General features: G+C 38.7%; 1 protein-coding gene across 1 annotated transcript in view; it reads left to right on the top strand.

Annotated features, from left to right (window-relative positions):
- TRIQK (triple QxxK/R motif containing) overlaps positions 1 to 17,939 on the top strand; it is a 116,158-nt gene that overhangs the window by 78,140 nt on the left and 20,079 nt on the right. The gene's annotated exons all lie outside the window — the stretch shown is intronic.

The following is a 17,939-nucleotide window of genomic DNA, read 5'->3' as shown; positions in this document are numbered from 1 at the left end:
TCAGGCTGTTTTCATGGTACTTTTCTAGATAATAGCCATTCAAATAGTTGGTATTAAGTAGCATGAAATAAGGTGGGCTTCAGTAAAAGAGGCACATGGACAGACTTTATTGTGATTATATACATATGTATATATTTGATGATACATTATTATATACTAGGCGTCCTCAAACTATGGCCCGTGAGGCACATGCGGGTGTTTTTGCCGTTTTGTTTTTTTACTTCAAAATAAGATATGTGCAGTGTGCATAGGAATTTGTTCATAGTTTTTTTTAAACTATAGTCCGGCCCTCCAATGGTCTGAGGGACAGTGAACTGGCCCCCTGTTTAAAAAGTTTGAGGACCCCTGTTACTCAACACACCTAATATAGTTAGAAAAATAGCTTCTTATTTATACATGCTTCTGAGAATTGTTAACATGCTTAACATGTTAACATGTTAACATGCTTCTGAGAATTGTTAACATGCTTCTTAGAATTGTTAATAGTTTGTTATTATTCAATTATACTAAAAGTAAGGCAAGAGATATTTAAGATTTCTCTTAGTAATCTGTTAAATCTTTAAGTGACCTCATGATGAAGTGGGGTAATATATATGAGGAACAAATTGCTTTATTTGATTTGAAACATATTGGGTAAATGATTTGTGGAGTAGCTGGAGCCTTGAGGATATTGTTTGGCTCATGGCAGTTTTCTTAGAAGGTGCTGTGGCTTTTCAATTGAGTAGCAAGAAAATTTATCAAATTCATATCCTGATCTCATCTGTCTTTCTCTAGGTCATAGATACAGTACTTATCCAAAATTTAGGAAACACAGCCATACAATTTAAGCATAGGGTAGATTATTTAAGTTAGACCATCCCTAATGAATGAAATAAAATAGCTTTCAGCTATCTTCATGTATTTATAGAAGACTGTAATTTCCCCTTGTTGAGAACGTTCAGCATACATTTTCCTATCAGACTTCCTGACAATACAGGTTGGAAGCGGAGTCTGGCTGAGAATTCTGCAGGTGATGCAATTAGGGTGGGGGGCACTGTGGAATCTTAGCAGAACTGCCAATTAGCACTTTAAAAAAATTATTTGCTTCTGGTACAAGAACCAAAGGATAGAACATACATTAGGGAAAAGGCTGTTGTTACATTTGAAAATCTCATGTTTTTAGAACAACTGGAGATGTTTTGAAGCTCTCAGTGTTGGTCCTACTGTCATATTATTTAATCAAGTCTATGGTGTACATTTGCATGGAATTCATTTAATGTCAAGGTGTGGTTCTCTTTATGGATTATTTTCAAAACTCTTTATGTGGGCTCACTATGATTTTAACCAATTATATGATATGAAATAGAACCTGTAATGATTTCAAGTAGTCACAGATACATCTTCTGATAGGCAAATTAATAATTTTGGTCCCTTTTATGACATTCTCTCTCCTAAATACATATGTATTTTCCTCTTCTCAAGAAAGCATTACAAAGCTGAACCATTCATGCTCCTAAAAATCTGGTATCCATGATACATTCAAATATAAAATTGAGGTTATGTAGTCCCTGGATCTATCAGTGACTGAAGTGTAGATCTAAAAGTCAGATATAAGGACTGGCTCATTATTTGGCCTCATTATGTGCTTTAGAGGGGATTTTGAGACTTGCACATAAGAGCGAGCTTTGACAACTTCTCCCAGAGGAAGGAGTTCACGGGAGCCTTTTCCATTGGTTGGAAACGTTCTAATGAGGTTAGGGTCATTGATTTGATCTCACCTGAGTGCAAGTATGCTTTGTTCTAGCTCTAGGCTTCTAATGGCCTCCATAGCCAAAGGCAGCCATTTATAAACGTGTGCTGCTGGTTGTACAGGAAGTGTGAGAGAGAGTTCACATTTATCAGAAAACACTGTCAATACTAAAACAAAACTCACTCAAAGAACATGTCTGACCAGTGGTGGGTTGATGGTATTGCCTTCTTTCTGAAGCATGCGTAGCTCGTAAACCTCCAAAGATGGACATAACTGCATGTAAAGCTTAAGTGATAATCCAGGATAAGCTCCTCCTCTCAAGCTCTTTAACGCAATGATATCTTTCACCATATAAGGTAGTGTTCACTCTTGCCGTATATGGAAATATTCAAGTGTTCTGGGGATTAGCACGTTAACATCTCTGTTAAGGGGGCCACCATTGAGACCACTACAGCCGCCTCAAAAAGTTTTGAAAAAAATCCAAGTGCTCACATTGCAGTTCAGTAAACAGTTATGAAACCATACTAAGCACCACCATACATACTGAACAAATTCCCTCACACACCCAAATAAGAATTCAAAACCTACACACACAGATGCACACACAATAGTATTCACTGCTTGCAACCACATGTTGGAATGGAAGCAGAGCCTGTCAGAAAGAGACAGATGGACAGGGCAGGAGAGACAGAGACAGAAGAAGGGAAGCAAAGGCTTTCTTATCCCTCAGGCTGACACTCATCCTTCCTATAGAATAAAGAGCTAATATGTTAATTAGACCAAACAGCAGAACGACCGTCCGGATGAAGCCGGGGCTACAAGGGCCGGCCGGGGCTGCAAGGGGCTGCGAGGGCCGAGCCCCTTGCACGAATTTTGTGCACTGGGCCTCTAGTCCTATATAATAAAAGAGTAATATGCAAATTGACTGAACAGCAGAATGACTGGTCACTATGACATGCACTGACCATCAGGGGGCAGACGCTTAATGCAGGATCTGCCCCCTGGTGGCAGCGCTAAGGATGTCCGACTGCACTGTCAGTCAGACATCCCCTGAGAGTCCCCAGCCTGAGGGATTTTCGTGCACCAGGCCTCTAGTTTATTATAAGCACGGGGTACGGATTATCTCGGTTATCAGAGTGATACATACTTCAGAACTGTTTTGGTTTTAAAAAATGGAGACAATATTAACCCATGTGGACAATATATGTACATGTGGGAATCCCATGGATTTGTGAGTAGAGCCTCCTTCACATATTAAATATCATAGCCTGGTCATTCATTAAACATGTTTTTGACAACTGGTTGTACATCAGAGCAAGGACCGTGAATCATCAATGTGGAAGCTGATGTTCTGGAAAGTGAAAAAAGGGTTTATTCATTCTGCCTGTAAGAACTATGTTCAAAAAAACGCAGGTTTTTTTCTTCTTCCTTCTTCTTCTTCAGAAGAGAGCAGGGAAAACTGGCAAAGTTACAACAGTGTGATGGAGTTGATTCCTAGGCCATCCAGCTGCCTAATTACTGGCAGCGGCTCCGAATTTTACTGCATGCCTCTTGTGACACCTCCCTTTGTAAAGCAATAACCCTGCATTGTAACAAAAACAAACAAATTACACCCCCCCCAAAAAAAGATAATAACCAGCAACTTTAAAAAAAACCCACACAAAACAAAAAACCTTTTTAAAAGATGCTTTCTTAATTGAACACACACACAAAAATCCTAAACTTTCTAAATGGAATAATTCAGCCAAGGATTTTATGTCATGAAAGACAAAGCAAAAGAATGAGTAGTTACTTTGCAATTTCCTCCTCCAGTGTGGTGTCTTTGAAAAGCCTATTCTATGTGTTAAGTTGAAACACTGCTTTTAGATGGTAAACTTATTACAGTTTTATCCGGCAAGATGAAAGCTTTGAACATGCAATTCTCTCCGACGTTCTATTTGGAAGAACAATAGCAGTGCTATGTACGTTGTTTCATACAAAACAAGACACAAAACAAGAGGAAAAAGCAGTGGTCTGATGCAGCCGTACACTTAAGATGTTTAAGCAGAACTGCTGTGGAATTATTTAGCAATTCCCCTAAGTGTTCTCAGCGACTTCTTGTCAAGGTTTCCTTAAACCAGTGATGGAGAACCTCTGACACGCGTGTCAGTGCCACTTCTGATGACACGCGGCCACTGAGGCGGCTGCATGCCGGGGATGAAATATTTATGTTATTTAAACTATAAATATCGCGAAATAATGTTTTTTCCTCAAAGGGACACACTACCCGAGTTATGCTCAGTTTTTTGGCGAAGTTTGAAACACCAAGTTCAAAAGGTTGCCCATCACTGCCTTAAACAATACGATTAAAACCGGAGAGGAGGTAAATGGGCGATAGTTGTGTCCGAGAAGACCAAGCGACAGTATGTGTAGCTCAGGGGCCACCAGCACGTGCTCGCCTGGCTTCTCCATTGCAGAGCTTGCCGACTATTGGGTGCTTAAACACTTCTGCAATAAAGGAAGCAAATGTGTTCGATTAAGAAAGCATCTTTTTTGCCCTAACTGGTTTGGCTCAGTGGATAGAGCATCAGCCTGCGGACTGAAGGGTCCCAGGTTTGATTCCGGTCAAGGGCATGTACCTTGGTTGCGGGCACATCCCCAGTGGGGGGTGTGCAGGAGGCAGCTGATCGATGTTTCTCTCCCTCATCGATGTTTCTAACTCTCTATCCCTCTCCCTTTTTCTCAGTAAAAAGTCAATAAAATATATATATATTTTAAAAGCATCTTTTTTAAAGGTTTTCTCTCCCTCATCGATGTTTCTAACTCTCTATCCCTCTCCCTTTTTCTCAGTAAAAAGTCAATAAAATATATATATATTTTAAAAGCATCTTTTTTAAAGGTTTTATTTTTATAGTTGCTGCTTATTATCTTATTTTTTTTGGGGGGGGGCAGGGTAATCATCTTGGAACCATCGCTGGGAGAAAACTTTGATTCATGCCTTCATTCAACCATTTATCACGTAGTTCTGTGCCTGCCATAGACAGAAGTTTCTGGAGACAGGACGGTCACCGTGATAGGCTTCCTGTCCCCGAGGAGCCCACAGCCCAGAGTCAAAGGCAAAGGTAGACGCCAGTGATTGCCACCCAGTGTGATCAGTGCCGTGTGAGCAGGAGAACGAGGTGCTTAGGAAGCCTTAAGAGGGGAGGATCGAGGGCCAGGATGAGGAGGAAGATGGGAACAGAGTTTGAAAACAATCTCAGCATCAGGTTGTCTTCGTTCAGGCGGCTATTACCAACATGCCGTCGACTGGGTGGCTTAAATAACAGGTTCTGGAGACTGGGACGTCCAAGGTCACGGTGCCAGCAGATTCAGTTTCTGTGAGAACTTGCCTCCTGGCCCCTGGATAGCTGTCTTGGCTTGCTTGTGCCCTCACATGGCTGAAGAGGGGAGAGGGCTCCCTTTTAGTAAGCCGGTTGCTGCTCTAACACTACAGGGCAGAGCAGAGTATAGAGAGAGAAACCTTATGGCCCACGAAGCCTACATTATTTACTGAACGTTTTCTGGCCTGAAGGAAACTTTCAGCAAGTTGCACGTTGACTTCCGTATCTGTCCTTGGAAAAAAAGTATTTCTCTCCTTATACTTATAAACACACACACACACACACACACACACACACACACACACACACACACACACTTTTCTACCTAATTATGAACTGCAAACCTTAGGCTAGCTACAGAGTTTGAATGTTCTTGATAATAATTTTATTTATTGTTATATGATATGACTACAAATGGATTGATTCCATTTTGACCCTCTATCTTAGCATAAAATTGAATCTTAACTTTCGTATTTTATACTAATTCTATATCCCTTCGTCTGTGATTCCTTCAGGGTAAGGGGTGGTCATATTGTCTTCATCTTTGAATCCAGAGCACCCAAAAGGGAAGAAATGTGATGAGGAAATACATGGAAGAAAGAAAGAAATCTCTATCATTTTCTCTGACTTCTTAAAAACTGTGAGAATGGAAGACACTGTGTAGGTTTGATATGAACCAACAGTGATGCCAATTTACTACTGATGGGGTACAAATTGGTATTACCACTAGTAAATGAAATCTAGTAAATCTAGTAAATCTAAGACACACATACCACATTTGTCAGGAATCCTACTCCTAAATATGTACCGTAAAGGGATATGTGTCCATGTGCATCAAGAAACATATACTGAAATGTTTATTGTACCATATTTTATTTTTAATTTCTTATTATTTTAAAATATATTTTTATTGATTTCAGAGAGGACTAGAGAGAGAGTGAGAGACAGAAACATCAATGATGAGAGAGAATCATTGATCAACTGCCTCCTACCCACCGCTACTGGGGATCGAGTCCACAACCCGGGCATGTGCCCCGCCTGGAAATCAAATCATGACCTCCTGGTTCATAGGTCAATGCTCAACCACTGAACCACACTGGCCAGGTGATTGTACCATATTTTATAATAGCCAAAATCTAGAAAAAGTCCAAATATTCATATACAATAAAAAGAGTACCCAAATTGTGTTATATTCTCAAGTATTTGCAAAATGACAGGTTTCATTTTTTTTAGATTTCTTCTCTTATCTATTGTATAAATCTATAGGATTTTGTCACTATAGTGATGAACATTCGTGGCTGAGTATCATTGGGCTTAGGAGCTTGGATCGATACGGTAACTGCAGATGTCCTCCTCTATCTGGATAGGTTCCGTTTTCAGGTAATCCGGCAAAAATCTGAAGAGCAGAATTTCATAATTCACTATTTTTACATCTGTGGTAAATATTAAATTCAGGACAATCTTAGTGCTGGGCGATATTCTTCCGTCCAGATAAAATAGCACGTAAATGTTGTTCCCCTTGAGTTGAGCAAGCACGAATTCTAATCATCATAGCTAAGGCACTTTCTAGGATATCAATATTCTTAGTTATTGTAGTTGAGCCTTCTCTCCAGGATCACATATGCTTTTCAGACTTTGAAGAACTCATGCTATTAGACTTTTAACATGCACATTTACACATTGAAACAAGGTGTAGTCAAGAGACAAGGATTATACTCCTGCCTGAAACAATGAAGGAAACAAACAGAACAAAGACTATTGAACCCTGAGAGACAGGAAACGACCGAGGTGACCCTCTGATCGTCCAGCTTATGGTCTTAAGAGAGTTTCCTAGCTGTGGCAGGGGGAGAGGGAGCCCAGGCTGACCTTGGTCTCTTCGTTGAGGAGATGAAATAGGCTTTAATGACACCAATTAGGACAGCATGTAAGTGAGGAGAGAGCTACCTAGAGAGAGAACTATTGAAATATGCAACAGTTCCCCTTGAGTATTCAACAGTGTACTGGTTAGTACATGTATGTGAAAAACTAACCAAAAGTAGAATAACAAATAAAGTGGTTAAAGGAAAATGTACAGGAAGCTCAAGCAGGGCTGGGATAATGCCTGTTTCCACTGGCCAGACTGGAAAAACCAATAATTCACAGGACGTTGTGTAGAGTACTCAGATAGCTCATGCATCTGCAGTAGGAAATAATTAGCCCCAGACTAAACACTGCTCTGATTCCACCTATAAATCTTAAAAGCAAGAATGAAAAAACGTTTCCAAGTAACTTAACCGCATATCAAAACCAAAACTCAAGGTATTTACAGAAATACAAAATGCTCAGCTCTCAAAAAGGCAAAACTCACCACATCTGACATCTAACCAAATATTACAGGTATGCAAAGAAGCAGGAAAATAAAACCCATATTGAAGATAAATATTAATATATTCAAACCAAAACAAACTAACACAGATGTTAGAATGAGCAAACAAGAACCTTGAAATGGTTATTAAATTGTATTCCAAAAGCTAAAGAAAAGATTTAACAAGAATATATATATATATATATATATATATATATATATATATATATATTCACCAAACCACCCTATAATATCTGAGATTCAAACTTTAAGTGGATGAGATTAATGACACATTAGACATTGTAGAAAAAAATTAGTAACCCGAAGACATAGAAATTGAAACTACCCAAATTAAACACATAGAAAGGAATAAAAGTGAGAGCTTAGAGACTTCACAGTCTAAAACACATGTGATCCAACTTCCTGATGGGATGTATAGGGGGAAATACATTTTAAAAAAATGGCCAAAAATTTTTATGAAAACTATAAACACAATTTTAAGAAGCTCAATGAATCCCAAGCACAATAAAAATGAAGGAAATGATAGGAAAGCACTTCATAATCAAGTACCTTAGAATTAGTGATGAAAAGAAAAATCTAAAAAGTGGCCAGAGAAAAAAAGCATATTGCATACTAAAGGAAAAGAGATAAGCAAACAAAAGACAGTGGAACAACATCTTTACAGTATTGAAAGAGGTATATATATATATATATATATATATATATATATATATATATATTTGAATTCTATGCCTATTCACTATAATTGCAAAAATGAAAGTGATATGAGGACTTCTTGAGACCTATAAATTCTCTAAGAATTCATTACCATAATTCATTTATATAAGAAATTAGAGGCCCGGTGCATAAATTCGTGCACGGGTGGGGTCCCTCGGCCTAGCCTGCAATAGGGACGATTGGGGCTGATAGGGGCCATCGGGCAGGAGGTTGGCTGTGGGAGCATACTGACCACCAGGGGGCAGCTCCTGTATTGAGCGTCTGCCCCCTGGTGGCAGTGTGTCGTCAAAGCACTGGTCGACCAGTTGATCAGTTGATTGGTCTTAATGGTCACTTAGGCTTTTATATACTGTATATACATGCTAAAAGTAATTTCTCAGAAAAAAGGATATTTATACCAGATGAAAATATGAATGTACACAACAAAATGCAAGGTCCTGGAAATATTAACTATGTGGGTAAATATTTATTTTATTATTATCTAAAACCCATTGAAAGATAATTGACCATTTAAACAAGAATAGTAATCATATAGTGTGAGTTTACATTATATGTAGAAGTAAAATGTATAACAACAATAACACATGGATGGGAGAGATAAAATGAAAGATTAACAGATAACTTATATAAAAACTATATTCATGGCCAATAAATACATGAAATGTGCTCAATGTCATTAGTTACTAGAGAAGTACAAATTGAGACAAAAATGAAATACCAGGACATACCTATTAGAATGGCTAAAATTAAAAACACTAATCATGCTAAGTGTTGGTAAGAATGGCAATTGGGATTCTCATACACTACGTAAAATGGAACAATTACTTTAGAAAAAAAAATTGGCAGTTTATTAAAAATTAGCATATGCCTACCATATGATCCAGACATTTTATTCCTAGAGAAATAAAAGCATATGTTCACATAATGATCATATATACATGTTTATAACCATTTTTATTTTATTTATTTTTTCCTGTCAGTCTTTTATTTTAAATTTAAATTCTTTATTGTTTAAAGTATTACATATGTCTCCCTTTTTCCCATTGACCCCTCCCTGGCTGTTTCCACCTTCAGCACATGCCTTCACCCCTCTACTGTCTGTGTCCAGGGGTTATTCTTGTATTCTTGTATGCACGCACGGAAGTCCTTTGGTTGATCTCTTATCCCTCTCCCCCCTTCCCTGTCTTCCCTCTGAGGTAGGACGGTCTGTTTGATGCTTCTGTGTCCCTGGATCTACTTCTGTTCATCAGTTTATATTGTTCATTATATTCCACAAATGAGTGAGATCACGTGATATTTATCTTTCTCCGACTGGCTTATTTTGCTTAGCATAATGCTCTCCAGGTCCACCTATGCGGTTGCAAATGGACCAGATGAGAAATACTACATATTGTATAATTTCATTTATTGAAAATTCTAGAAAATGTAAACTAACTGATAGTAACGAAAAGCAGACTAGTGGCTGCTTGGTGATGTGGTTGAGGGGGGGTGTGGGAGATGATTGGGGAAGGGAGAGAAAAGAGGACTTTTGGGGCAATGGGTATGTTCACTACCTTGATGTGATGGTTTCATAGTGTAGCATATGTCAGACTTATCTAATATTACACTTTAAATATCTTCAGCTTATTATGTTAATTATATCCCAATTAAGCTGATTAATAAATAAAAAGGTGAAAATGCTTATGTGGTGGTCCAGAACGGATGAACCCGGATGTGCTCCTGTGGTATGCAGGTTGCTTGGAGCTAAAGGCAGGATTGAGAGAAACTCCTGCCCCTTGACTTAACTTGAATTAGGGGCCTTACCCATAATAAGGACTGGTCAGTAATAACCTTTTGACCCACCTATATGGCAGGAAAAGCTTTTATTGACTGAAATCTGCTCTCAGCATCCTGTAATGACCTTCTGAAGCCTGCCAGGTGCGTTACCTCCTTCCTAGCTCTGAACGTCTCATAATACCTCAATCCCCCCTTCTGTCTCGGAACCTCTAGTGCATGTGGGGGTCTTTGACTCTCTCATGTATGTGGGGTTTGCATACACATATACATATTACATTTTGTTATTTTCCCTTACTAATCTGACTCGTGTCTATTTGATTAGTTGACCAACCAGAAGAACCTTGGGTGTAGAGGAAAGTTTATTTCTCCCCGACATGTCATTGAAATAAGTTTGAATTTTAATTTGAATAACCTCTAAAATGAATACATATAATGCTTAATAATATGCTTGCTCTAGCATTTTATTTTTGTCAAAAATAGACTCTTGCTGGTGTCGCTGGGAATAGAATGGATTTAGAAAATAGATTTACCTTGAGATCCCACATATTTCCTTAAGAAATGTATTGGCATCCTAAAAATAGTTGGAGGATCAGATGATATGATAGTTGCTATAGAAACTGCACATTTGAGGCAGAATCACAGCGTGTCAAAGTTGTAAGTTATAAACACCTTATAGTAACGGATGCCCTGCAGCTCCCGTCACCCATCCTCCTGTTTTGGGGAAGGCAAAATCGTTTCTTAATTCACTTAAACATTCTTAAACGCACTTTTGAAAAAATTCTTATCTGTTAACTGTAACCCTTACTAGCATTTAACACCCCTCTGGTGCCTAAGTAAAAGGTGGCATTTGAAGTGACAGATGATGAAGATTTTGCAGTCTAGGACTATTCACAAGGAACTAGAGTGGAAACGTGCAAGCAACCTTTGTTTAGACATGACCAACAAGTGCAAGACAATTCATGTGGTCGGTCCATTTGTCCTCGTGAATAGCAAGGAGATGGAAAAACATTTGAGGGTGTCCATGAGTTTTACTGTTAACTCTACTAGGTTGGATTATGTCCAGCAGATGTTGAAGAACTAGTTTCCTGGATAGTTTACACGACATATGTAGGAGAGCACATAGGTTCGAGCTATTTAGCGTTGGGAAGAAATTATTTTGGAAAAATGTAATTAGTCTTTGCTTTATAATAAATGCTTTTTAATTTTTATTTCTTGTTTCTTTTTCTTTTTTTATTTTGTAATTTGATTTTTTAAGAATGTCACTATTTACTTGGAAATATGAATTATGGACTGATGTGGTCATGTTCATATTTTTTTCTTTTGGCGAGGTTTATGAAACTGGAAGCAGTGAACAAGTCACCATTAATGACATCTTTATTTATACATGTCCACACAGTTCAATAGCCAGACAGGGCTAAAAGGATAAAATCAGAGCAGTACCAGTTACATTTTCTTAGACCCGATGTGGCTCGTCTGCTGAAAATGGCGCTTCCACTCCTGAGAGTCCATTAGGGGTCTCACTGAAAAGTAAAGAGTTCTCCAAGGCCCAATAAAAAGTTCATTAAATTAGAAGCCTGTTGTGGCCAGCAGAGCCCATACACTGAATGTGTTGCCAAACAAGTCTAGTTTTGACCGCTTCTTCGGAGGAATGTAGGGGGGTGGGCAGGAGGAAGGGGGAGTCCCAGCTGGCGTGTGCAGTAGCACCGGACAGACCAGGATGGAGAGCGAGCAATGATGGCCTGGAATGACGCTGGAAGAGTTCCAAAACCCAAAGAGTGAACAAGGCCAGCCGCCTGTTATTGAAATTTCTCTGAATGGAGACAACATATTTTGAGCATTGGTCACCACACACCCATCTTCACCACGTTTGTGGGCAGAATTCACAGTCATACATGGTTGACTGAAGAACCGCATATTCCTTATGCTCCAATCGGGCCTGCTTGCTCTCTGCTTCTAGAGCCTGACTGTATTACTCTGCCCCACCTCTTCTGTGTCTTAGCCCTCAGGGCCCCCTCTTTCCTGCTTTGCTCTCTCATTCCTGTTCTTGAAAAGTGAGCATTGAAAGAATGTTTTGGAGTCTTTGTAGGGCAAAGACTGGTAGCTGTTCAGCAAAGTCCACTTCTTCTTCTTTCTCGGCAGAGGTGTGGATGAGATTTCCCTCGTCCCAGGAAACTAAATTGTGAGCAGTGGAATAGGAGAACTGCTTGCTTGTGTAAATCTGCCACGTATGGTCCTCCCAGTTTTTCTCCAGGCTGTGTAATTGGGAGAGAGAAGCCACGGTCACCTGGGAGGTACTGGTTTATGATGGCAAGGACTTCTAAGCTCCATTTCCTGAATGACTGCAGAGTTATGCCTATGAGCGCTGATACCACTGTGTCTGTTAGAAGAACAAGGAAGAATACTCAATTATATATGCAAGCTATCTTATTTTTAGCCTGTGGTTATGCCCTAAGACAGTGGTCGGCAAACTCATTAGTCAACAGAGCCAAGTATCAACAGTACAACGATTGAAATTTCTTTTGAGAGCCAAATGTTTTAAACTTAAACTTCTTCTAACGCCACTTCTTCAAAATAGACTCGCCCAGACCGTGGTATTTTGTGGAAGAGCCACACTCAAGGGGCCAAAGAGCCACATGTGGCTCATGAGCCGCGGTTTGCCAACCACGGCCCTAAGAGAATACCTAATACAATATACTATGTATGCTTGTAAATATCTTCACTTTACCTCCACACTTGAGTGATTCTGTGTACAGAATTACCTTTTCCCTTAGAAGGTTGATGACATGGCTGCATTGTCTTCTAGGATCCATATTGCTGTTGAGGACTTGATGCTATTTTGGTTCCTGTTCTACTTAGAAGACTTATTTCTTTTTTAAAAAAATCTTTATTATGTTGAAAATATTACATATGTCCCCTGTTTCCCCCATTGACCCCTTCTGGCCCGCCCCTGCCCCCCACCCCCACCCCATTGTCTGTGTTATGCAGATATGCACACAAGTTCTTTGGTTGATCTCTTCCCACCCACCAACCCACCCCTGCCTTCCCACTGAGATTCCACAGTCTGTTCGATGCTAGAAGACTTCTTTCTTTTCTTTGGGAAGTTTCCTTTTAGTTCCCAGCATTCTGAAATTTCAAGACAGTCTGGGGGTTTTGGGGGAGGGGGGTGGTGGCCCATCTTTTTTTTTTTTTTATCACTTTATTGAATACTCAATGAGGATTTTTAATCTGGAGGTAGTGTCCTTCAGTCTAAAACTGTGTCTTTTATTTTATATGTGTAGTTCTCTCCCATTTATTTTCTTTGTTCTCTTTCTAAACTAATTATTAGAAGGATATTGAAAAAAGATGTTATTACCTTTTTCTGTTATACTTTTCTTATTTTTGTCTTTTTGTTTCATAGTTGATGAGATTTATTTTTTTCAAATACAATTTTATGTCTGATGTATCAATTTTCATATTTCATAATTTGTTGTTGTTGTCAATCCTTACCTGAGGATATTTTTTCCATTGAGTTTTAGAGAGAGTGGAAAGGAGGGTGGGGGAAAGAGAGAGAGAAACAGCTATGTCCGAGAGACACATCGATTGGTTGCCTCCTGAACACACCCTGATGGGGGTTGGGGATCGAACCTACAATCCAGGTACCTGCCCTTGACTGGGAATCAAACATAAAACCCTTCAGTGTGCAGCCTGATGCTCTAACCACTGAACTACACTGGCCAGGACATATTTTGTAATTTTTAAAGTCATTATTTTTCGTATTCCATTAAAGCATCCACTTCTGTTGCATCTCCTCCTGTCTTGTTGTCCTTCTAAGTTAGTAGCATTTAAAACACATTTACTGTTCTTTTAGCAGAGTTTTTATAGAGGGAAGAAAAATGCATAATTAATTTGACATTTTGGGAAATGGGGTCTTTATGAGTCAAGTTTAAAGTACAATGCAATTAGGTATTATTTGTACTTGAAGCCTGGTGACAGGCAGGTATTTGTATCTAGGTAATTTCAGTATTTATATTGCTCAGTGCCATTAAGCCAGACAGATCCAGGCTATGGGAAGAGCCGCAGTAAAGCTGTGGACCATTTCTCTCCATGTCATCTGGAACATCTGGTCTCCCCCTTTTTAGTTTGACATTAGTTAGGTACAAACGACATGTATCAAGTTAAGAGAAGCCAGCACTAGTGTACTCTGGCATTTTAAAATACAAGCTTTAGAGTCATAAAGAAGCAGATTAAAACGCTGCTCCGGACGCTCGTTATGTTTCTTAATTTTTCTGAGCTACCGCTCCTCATCTGTAAAATAGTGATTAATTATTATCTCTAGTTCATAGGCGCCTTGTGAGGATGCACTGAGATAATGTATGTAATGTGTTTAGCGCAGCACCAGGTACAGGAGGTGCTGAGTGAGTGGCAGCTGTTACTTTAATCGTACAGAATTACACATTAACAAAAGCATAACACCCCACATATGAAGATTGCCTGCAATGAATCCAGGCGTACACACACTCTTGAAATAAAACAATTATATAAAATATTACTTGTTTGTTAAACTAAGTATTTAATTTGTAGTAAAAGAACTTATCAGGGGGAAAAAAGAGCACTGAAAGATTTGTTTAAATTTATAGGTGTGAAAAAAAGTAAAATAAAATAAATTTATAGGTGTGCCAAAGGTTTCTGGGGAGAAGCCAAAGGCCCTTTACTGTATGTATATAATTTATATAATATAAAGACTAAACCTATTGCAAATAAATAATGTTTTGGTAAATCATTTTTTGTTCCCTTTTATTTTAATTTTTATTAAGCCTAGTTTCATTATTTTCCATTCAATTAACAGAAGTGAGCAAATATTTCCCTGTAATTTAGATTATTTAAACAAAAGTTAAAAATTGATGTAACTTTCCTCTATTATAAAACTAAAGTAATTCATTGTATTAAGGGTCTCTGAGTATAACAAACTTAGAAATTTTATTATATTGTTATGCTTTAATATATTTTCTCACTTTAACCTCATATTAAAATAAATAAGATACATGTGTATTTTATTTTTTCCCTTTTATTGAATTTATTGGGGTGGCTCTGGTTAACAGAATTATACAGGGTTCAGATGCACAGTTCTGCAACACATCCTCTGTACATTGTATGGTGTGTTAACTACCCTGAGTCAAGTCTCAGTCCATCGTCATTTACCCCACTATACCCTCCTTCATTTCACCCACCCATCCCTCCCCCAGCAATCACCAGACAGTTGTCAGTGTTCAAGAGTTTTCTCTCTCTTTTGTTTTCCCCCTCAATCCCTCAAAGCCCTAACTCCCAACTGCCCTGCCCGCCCCCTCCCCAAAAGTGATCAGCCTGCTCTCTATCTATGAGCCTGTCTGTTTTTTGCTTGTTCATTTGGTTCATTAGAGCCCACATATGAGTGAAATCATATAATACTTGTCTTTCTCTGACTGACTTATTTCACTTAGCATAATGCACTCCGGTCATCCATGCTCTCCCAAAGGGTAAGATTTCCTTCTTTTTATGACCAAGCCGTATTCCATTGTATAAATGCACCACAGCTTTTTTTTTTTATCAACTCATCATCTCTGTTCCATGTATCCATGCCTCTGGTTCTGTTTTGTTCGTCCGCTTATTTTGTTCATTAGATTCCACATATAAGTGGATATAAGTGGGATCATATGGTATTTGTCTGGGGAACGCATGGCACCCCTTGTTCCAATGGGATATTTCCAACAAATCTTTCCCCAACCCCCAACTCCATGGCTTCCACTGTGAATGAAGGGTTTCAAGGGTGAGGGATCTTCGGCTAAATTATTTATTCATTCAGCCTGTGGCCTCATACATCTTGTGGAATGTAGACTTTCGTTTACATTGATTTTATGGTTGCAACTTCTAACCCGCTAGCCAGTTATTTTCTGTCTCCCCCTCAACCATAAACTTCGTAAAGGCAGGAACCATTTCCGTTCTGATTAGTCTTATACCTTCTGCAGCAAGCACAGCGCCTGGGAGATCTCAGACGCTCCAAAAGAGAGTGGATGAAGCCTTTGGCCAGCACGCTTGTAAAACACATGTAAAAATAACAAGATTCTTGGTATAGTTTATCATTTGTCCGTAGCAATATATGTATATTCTTACTTGGTAATACTGATGATGTTATGAATGCAGAGTTGATTATAAAAGATGTGGAAAAAAGAATGGGATTTTGCAAAATAAAAAAAAATCAGCTAGAAATATTTAATGAGGACGTGAAGGCTTGTTTATAGTCTCAGAGTCAGAACATGAAACTCTTCAGAAACCGGCACCAAAGTGGCTAGTGGCAGGTTTGCACTGCACCCCGGAGTAGCCCCTGCACCCCTCGGTCCTGAAACGCTAAACCTTATTCTCTGTGGATTCACTTGGATGGAAACCAATCAGGCAACTGTACAAACACGACGAACACCTGCACACAGGAAAAATGTAACCGTGCCAGCACCAAATAGTTCTTTTAGTCTGTCTCCAGGAATGTTCCCAGCTAATCCTCTCGTGGGGACTCAGATTAAACACTCTGAAGCTAATACAGTCTTAACATAAATTAAAAATAATGCAGAAAAGACATTTTCGTGCACACAATATTTTGTTACCTTTGTGTTTCTGTTGCCATTTTGAAGTCTCCTTGTTGAAGAGAAAGCATTTCCATGTGATTATCCCGAAGAGGCCAGTTACCGCAGCACCACACACGGCGGTAGATCTCGGTACCTCTTCCTCCCTCAGGAACAGCGTAGAAACCCAGATGCTAAGCTCTGGAAGGGGTCCCCACAAAGCACCTGGCTTCTTGGCAGCTACCAGGTAGCTGGGCTGGTAACTGCTTTTCCATATGAATTTTTTTAATTTAATAAATCTTTATTGTTCAGATTATTACAATTGTTCCGCCCCCCCCCCCCCATATTCCATATGAATTTTTAAAAGTTGGTTGTAGATCAGAGATTTACTTATTTGAATTTTTTTTTAATTCTTCAATGGCAGTCACCATATAATATTATATTCATTTCAGGTGTACAGCACAGTGATTAGACATTATATAACTTACAAAGTGATCACCCTGATAAATATAGTACTCCTCTGAAACCATACATAGTTATTATGATGTTATTGACCATGTTCCCTATGCTGTTCTTGACATCCCCAACAGCCTTTACATGACTGTTCTGCAACCACCAATTTGTACTTTTTAATCCCTTCACCTTTTTCTCTCGTCCCCCAACCTCCCTCCCATTTGACAAAGGTACAGATGTTCTCTGTATGTGTCTGTTTCTCTTCATTTATTGATTTTCAGATCCTGCATATAAGTGAAATCATATGTCATTTTTTTTCTCTGACTTATTTCACTCAGCGCAATACCCTCTAGATCCATCCAGGTGGTTGCAAATGGCAAGATTCCTTTTTTTAAAAAAAACTGGGTTGTTCCATTGTACATATGCACCAATTCTTTTTTATCCACTAGTCCACTTAGGTTGCTTCCATATCTTGGCTATTATGTTGCAATGAAAATATGGATACTTATGTCTTTCTGATTTAGTGGTTTGGGTTTCTTTGGATAAATACCCAGAAAACATCTTTTACAATGTTATTATACATCCATTGTGTCTCAATCACATGTTAAAGTTCAAAATGACTTAAATAATATCTTCACTTTGATGATGAAACGAAGTGTTTTAACATGTATTACCCAATTTTCAAAGAGTATTGTTTTACTCTCTCAATGGGTAATTGAAGACAGAGAATAGATGTGTCCCATCCCATCACTAGTGGCCTTCTACTTTTCATACTCCGAGTTTTGACATTTAATACTCTCTTCAAACTTATTGTGTTAGCATAATACAATAAGGCATAATATTGTGAATAGAAGAGCTGATTTTTTTTCATATTTTTCTGTTCATAACAAAAATTAGTCTGGTGGTGGGGAGAAATGGAAATGCATACATAATCTATTTCTGGCACAGAAAATTCTATTAATTTGTTGTAA

This window comes from Cnephaeus nilssonii (assembly GCF_951640355.1).
Source record: "Cnephaeus nilssonii genome assembly, chromosome: 18".
NCBI classification, from domain to species: Eukaryota; Metazoa; Chordata; class Mammalia; order Chiroptera; family Vespertilionidae; genus Cnephaeus; species Cnephaeus nilssonii.
Note: the sequence above shows the minus strand (reverse complement) of the source record. Positions and strands in the feature narration are given on the sequence as shown.